The sequence below is a fragment of the Diadema setosum genome, chromosome 3 (assembly GCF_964275005.1).
Source record: "Diadema setosum chromosome 3, eeDiaSeto1, whole genome shotgun sequence".
NCBI classification, from domain to species: domain Eukaryota; kingdom Metazoa; phylum Echinodermata; class Echinoidea; order Diadematoida; family Diadematidae; genus Diadema; species Diadema setosum.
The window spans coordinates 4163920-4170754 of record NC_092687.1 but is presented as its reverse complement, the minus strand read 5'-3'; positions in this window follow the sequence as shown (position 1 = coordinate 4170754).

Below are 6835 nucleotides of genomic sequence, written 5' to 3'. Positions count from 1 at the left end.
TAGAAAATTATATTTATATGTTACTTGTACTCATCATACATGCATTTCACACAATGCACATATGTTAACTTCGCAACACTATGCAACCAATGTATGAAGCTTGTTTTTATGGAAGAAAATGGATAAGTTCACCTGTCTTTACACACAGCAAAAGATGTCTGGAGATGGGTATCACAGCTCAGAAAAAAACCCAGATAATTTTAAAGAATGTGTTATGGTAGACACAATGTAATTCATCAATATTAGGGAACATTAATAAAAAAAATCCATATTTCCTGTTCGAATGCAAACTACACCTTCCCATTTGATAAAACATACCTGCCATCATTAGATACCACATAAAAAGGTGTTTCATTTTGAGTGTATGGATGTATGAAAAATTTCATCAAACCCAGAAAAGGTAAAGTTCTTCTCCTCTTCCTGGAACGTTAACGAACTCTTCCCCTTTATTTATACCATATGCCTTTCATTAGAAACCACGAATGATAAAAGGCATTCGCTAAAATGTCAGGAGGCACACACACACACACACACACACACACACACACACACACAAAATCATCAAACATTGAATAACGGGCAAAATTCTTCCCCTTCTCTTCTTCCAATTTTATAACATGCTTCCATTTTATAAAACTTATCTGCATTTCATTAGAAGATACTCACAAAAAGGCTTCATCTAAAATGTCTGGAGGCACAGAAACTTCATCAAGCATGACCAGGATAATGTGAAAATTTGTTCCTCCTCTTCAACTGTTATTATGCTGAGCTCTTCCATTTGAAAACAAAAAAACTACTGACATTCATTAGAAACCACAACAACGATGCTTCACCTATAAAATGTCTGGTTGCACGTTTTCATTAACATAGAACAATGTGCAAATCTCATCTCCTCTTCTTCAAATGTTTCACACTCTTCCATTTGGAGCATGCCATTAAGTACTGTATATATTTCAAAATGAGGCTTATTTATCTATAATGTCCGGATGCAAAACTACTTTAACATCAAACATAGAACAATGTGCACAAATTACAGCTCACCCCGGAGTTTGAAGTAAAAAAAAAATGGTCTTATGGAGATTCATGGTTAAGGATTACAGGTGAAGAGTTTTTCTTCTTCCTTCCCATCCCTTTTTTCCCCAAAAAAATTCTACTTCTTCCAATGAGATGCATTGATTTCATTCTTTTTTTTGACCTGGGGATGGAATCTAGCTTTTTGCCCCTTTTATTCGACAAAAGGTTTGTTTGTTCTCTTCACTGAATGCTTAAGTAAACAAAAAGGCAGTTGTTTGCACGTCATGAACACTATGTATCTTTTCCTAAAACGCATATCCCATTAACATACAGAGAGTATATTAGATACACATATCTGCCTAATCATACTTCGCAACTATGCTTCATCATTCATTTGGCAAATGGGTGTATTTAAAGATACACCTATCTGCCAAATCTTTAAACTCTCCCCAGCGTGCACGGTTAGAGGTGTATCTAGAGTACATCATTTTGCCAAAATATGTAGTTCTCTATCCAGGTACTGTTTGTACGTCAAGGGTGTATGTACAGATACACACTTTTGCCAAATCAAAAGCAGGAAAACTGATAAAATGATACAGAGATAGCCCCAAATATCTCGGAAACAAAGGCTCGATGACTTTCGAAAGTTAGTCACATGAAAATTGTCATCGAAAACCCCCCAAATTGTAAAAACCAAAAACATGATATTTTTCAGACATATACCTTTTTGCCAAATCACGACCGCAAAGGAGGGGAGCAAGCAAGGGGAGGGGATATCCTCCCACACGTTTACGAGGGAGTTTTTCGCATTTTCAGGCTTGAAATTTAAAGATTTGATGCTCACCTTTTGAAAGATTTTCATTAGTTGTTTCTATTAACCTGTTCCAAATTGAAATCTGAACTCTCCATAGACTTACAAATAAGCAAACGGGTTCCCGTATGGAACGGATTAACAGCAATAAACTTTGAACTGTTGCTTTAGACTTACAGTACATTAAGCTTTAATGGGGATGGCTAGTAATTGATCAATGGGAATCAGTGGGGATGATTGGTTCAGTCCTACTGGGATTCATTGAAGAGTACATTATATATGTATTGTTGCGTGAAAATTATATGCTTCAGAATTATTGTCTCATATTCAAGTAATGTGCAGTTTAATGTTTCCAGGTTAGCATGCTTGCACAATGACGGGGTTATCGTTAACATTAAACTGCACATTATTTGAATATGACATCATTCTGAAGCAAATACTGTTCACACAAAATGGGATATATAATGTACTCTTATATGAATCCACTAGGATTGGAACACTCATCCCCCAGCATTCCCACTAATTCCCACTGATCAGTTAGTAACCATCCCTTTTAAGTTTCAGCAATGGTAATTTGTACTTAGAGAAACAGTAAAACCTTGATAACAGCTTGATATATCTGCAGGGTGTAGACACACCTGACATGTTACTAGTGTTAAACTGTGAGCTTATAATTTAGTTTACTGAGATGCTCTCTAAAACAATCTTGTAATGGTGAAATATTCTCAACGTTATTTCTACTAACTGTTCATCTTTTACAGGGTTGAACGTCCATGGAATATGTCAGGTACTATGGGAAGCAGGACTCCTTGACGAACATCCTCGAGAACTTGATGATTAGCCCTTCTTTGGTGTTTTGGTTGTCCCAAGCGATTACATCGAACAACTGCCATGAAGACAGTCATTCATCAGCAAGAGAAGTGTCTGAAAGCAAGGGTTAGGGTTAGGATTGGGGTTAGAGCCCAACGTTGAAAATAACATTACAGGTTAAGAAGTGATATTGAGAAATGTGTTAGAGATCCTCGAGATATGAAGAGCTTGTACCCAAAAGGCACTAAATCCATTCCGGCTACTTTCGAGTAAATTGATGTGTGTTTTTTCTTTAAATTGCCATATTTTTATCTTGTTCATTCATTAGGTCTCTTCTCCCAGTGGAAGAGCTACCACAGTTGGTAATTAAACACACACACACACACACACACACACACACACACAAACAAACATTAACAAATCCTGCACACACCATTTATTTTTTATGAATTTTATATTTGATTTTTTTTTTTCGGGGGGGGGGGGGGGGATTTAGCGCCTTTTGGAAGAACTCATGGATTTAGCACCTTCCGAAAGAAATGCATTTGTGATGTTCAATAACAATGGTATTAGGGAAAGTCAGTCTCGTGCAATCCTGGTAAATGCTAGAGAACTGGATAAATTTACACCACAGCTGCTCACATAACCACACACGCACACATGCAAACACCAACACACCCATAAACACACAAATGCACCAAACAAAAGAAAACGCACACATCAAAATGTGAAGTCTTTCACTGCATGCTGCTTCCATAAGTTTAAAGTACTGTTTACTATACAATGAAAAATGAACCAGACTTACAATATTATTGTAACCCATAGCAGCATATTGTACTCCCATACGTTCCACACCTGCAAAAACAAACAAACAAACAAACAAACAAACAATCAAACAAACAAGGTGCGTAAATCCCGGGGGGGATGGGGGGGATATATCCCCCCCACTTTTGAAGGAGGGGGGGATGGCCTGTACAAATATCCCCCCCTGAAATTCTCCCAAGAAAAAGATGTAGGAACAAAAAAACAAAAAAACAAAAAGAAATGTGGTGATATTGATTTCAGCATGATGGATTATTGCATAGCCTATAATCTAGGCGGAGAATGCAGTTATTGTCTTTGTAATTTGCTGTTAAGCTAAACGTATGACGCAGCGAGATAATTGTCTTTGCCAAGCGATACATCTGATGCGGCGAGACTACGAACAGTGGACGCATCTATACCGCGTCCGATAGGCGCCACGATCGGTGGCAGTTTTTTTTTTTTTTTTTTTTTTCCGTGTAAGAAGACTGCCATCGATAAAAAAAAATAAGAAAACAACTACAAACAACTGGATCATAGGCGGTGTATTCGCGCGCATCAACTGTTCGTAGTCTCGTCGCATCAGACCAGCTGTATCCCCACCTAGGTTATAGGCTACACACTGTAATGCATGAGCCATGACGTTCGCACGCCCGCCTCGTGACGAGAGCATACTGCTGAACAGTGCTAGCAGCGCTCGCGTACTTCTCTTATCACGTCATTGTGCTTAGTAGGGGCCAGATATGAAGCCATTAACTTGACAAAGATGGAAAAAAGGTGAGCAAAATAAATAGAACTATCTCTACGAAAAGGAAGGGCTGAACTCATTTTGATTTCTGCAAATATGAATGGTGTTTAAATGGTAATAAAATATACAAAGGCTACAGTATGTTAACATCTGATAGACCTGGGCTTCAGAAGTGCTCTGATATGTAGGCCTGTGTTGCGAGATTTATAGTTAGTAAACGTTGGGTTGTCTTCAATTAAAGTACGGTTTGCTTAATCTATTCCTGTGAGGTAACTGAAGTTGAAAGGTAAAATTTCCTTCAATACGAGATGAACTTTCAAGTTTTCAATCTCCGCCTATACGGTCCTTATATAACCTTGCGTTTCTGATAATGTTTATTGTTTACTCTCCAAAGGAATGGGGTTATAACATAAAAGATAATAATTTATTCTATATGGTCGATTGGAATTACGGAACATTATGTTATTAGAGTCCACAAAGATTGTCATAGAGACACATACGGAGAAAAAACTGTGCTTATTTGTTTAACCTTGTTTGCTTTGTTACTGTTTTATGTTAAGGTTTTTAACACATAATGTACAAAACTGATCTCGCGGAATAAATTCATTCAAGTGAATAAAACTATATATATATATTCACCTTTATCCAGCAATTTGTTCTCAATAGTGTTTTGATCAGAGGAAAACTAGTGTGTTAGTTGTCGCATGTCACAAGTTATCCCGACTTACATGAAGAGCTGTCACTATTACCCTGCCACTACAACTCGACTTCTGTGGAAACCGTTCTCCGTTATTCTGCCAAGTGCCATTATATCCCCCCCCCCCGAAAAAAAAAAGCGCAAGCGCGCGAAACCGATCGCTTTAAAAGTTCAATCGTGTGCAGTGGATGAAGTTGGGGGAGACAAATCATTTTGTCCCCCAAGCAATTCCCGAGATGAGGACAAATCTCGCACTTTCTTTATGGAAAACCGGACATCTACCGCCAGAATTATGCACCGGATCGCTGAATTGCAATCATAAATATGCAAAAGCTATAACTGGGTCCCTTTCGATAGACTTTGTACACTTTTGAGATTGACGTTTTATTTCCTTATATTCATCAAAGAGTGTGCAGCAGATCTTTCGCTTACAAAAGCTCCCTCATATGCAGAGGCGTCGATGGAGGGGGAGGGGGATGGTTCCCCCATTAAAGTATTGGGGACAAACAGATCATGTTGCTCCTCCTTGTAACTCCCGAGATGTGGAAATGTTCTTACTTTTTTTGATAGAAGACTGTCTAAATATTTCACCCAAAGATGGCTGAATTTCAATTCTGAAAATACAAAATCTCCCTCGCGTAAGAGGGGGATAGGCCTAACCCCTCCCATAACCTTCCCGTTCAATCATTTCTACTTAATACTCTTTAGATTGACAGATTTCAAAATGTTTCATCCAAAGTGTGCACCAGGTCTGTTACTTCAGTTTAAAGAAATGCAAATGTTCCTTGGGTGAAAGGAGGTATCTAGATACTTTCAATTAACGGAGGATCCCCCCCCCCTAAAAAATAGTATACACTTCTGGGATTGAAATTTCCCCAGATTACATCATAAATGTGTTTACGAGATATTTGTTGCTGCCAGTAATTACCAGCAGTTGCGCCCGGTGCGCCCCCATCCCTTAATTTCCAAAGCGAAAAAAGTACAGCTACAAACGGCAGTTTTTGGACTGTAAAATGTCAAAATTTCAAGCTCGCTCGCTTCGCTCGCTGGCATTGAATCGTCATGCCATTCTCCTGATGTTGCTGCCGGGTAATTGCCAGCAGTTGCGCCTGGTGCCCCCCCCTTATTTTTCAAAGCGAAAAAGATATAGCTAAAACGGCAGTTTTGGGACTGTAAGATGTCAAAATTTTCAAGCTCGCTCGCATCAGGGAGGTGGGAAGAGAAACACCTCCCTGCTCGCATTTAATCGTTATGTCATTCTTCTGATGTTGCTGCCAGTAATTGCCAGCAGTTGCGCCCTGTGCGCCCCCACCCCCCTTAATTTCCTAAGCGAAAAAAGTACAGCTACAAACGGCAGCTTTTGGACTGTAAAATGTCAAAATTTTCAAGCTCGCTCGCTTCGCTCGCTCGCATTTAATCGTCATTTTCTCCCGATGTTGCTGCCGAGTACTTATTACCAGCAGTTGCGCCCGGTGCGCCCCCCTTATTTTTCAAAGCGAAAAAGATATAGCTACAAACGGCAGTTTTGGGACTGCGAAATGTCAAAATTTTCAAGCTCGCTCGCATTTAATCCTCATGTCATTCTTCTGATGTTGCTGCCAGTAATTGTCAGCAGTTGCGCCCGGTGCACCCCCACCCCCCTTAATTTCCTAAGCGATAAAATATAGCTACAAACTGCCGTTTTGGGACTGTAAAATGTCAAAATTTTCAAGCTCGCTTGCTTCGCTCGCTCGCATTTAATCGCTATGCTATTCTCCTGATGTTGCTGCCGAGTAATTGCCAGCAGTTTTGCCCGGTGCCCCCCCCCCCTTAATTTTCAAAGCGAAAAAATGTAGCTACAAAAAGCAGTTTTGGGACTGTCAAATGTCAAAATTTTCAAGCTCGCTCGCTTCGCTCGCTCGCATTTAATCGCTATGCTATTCTCCTGATGTTGCTGCCGAGTAATTGCCAGCAG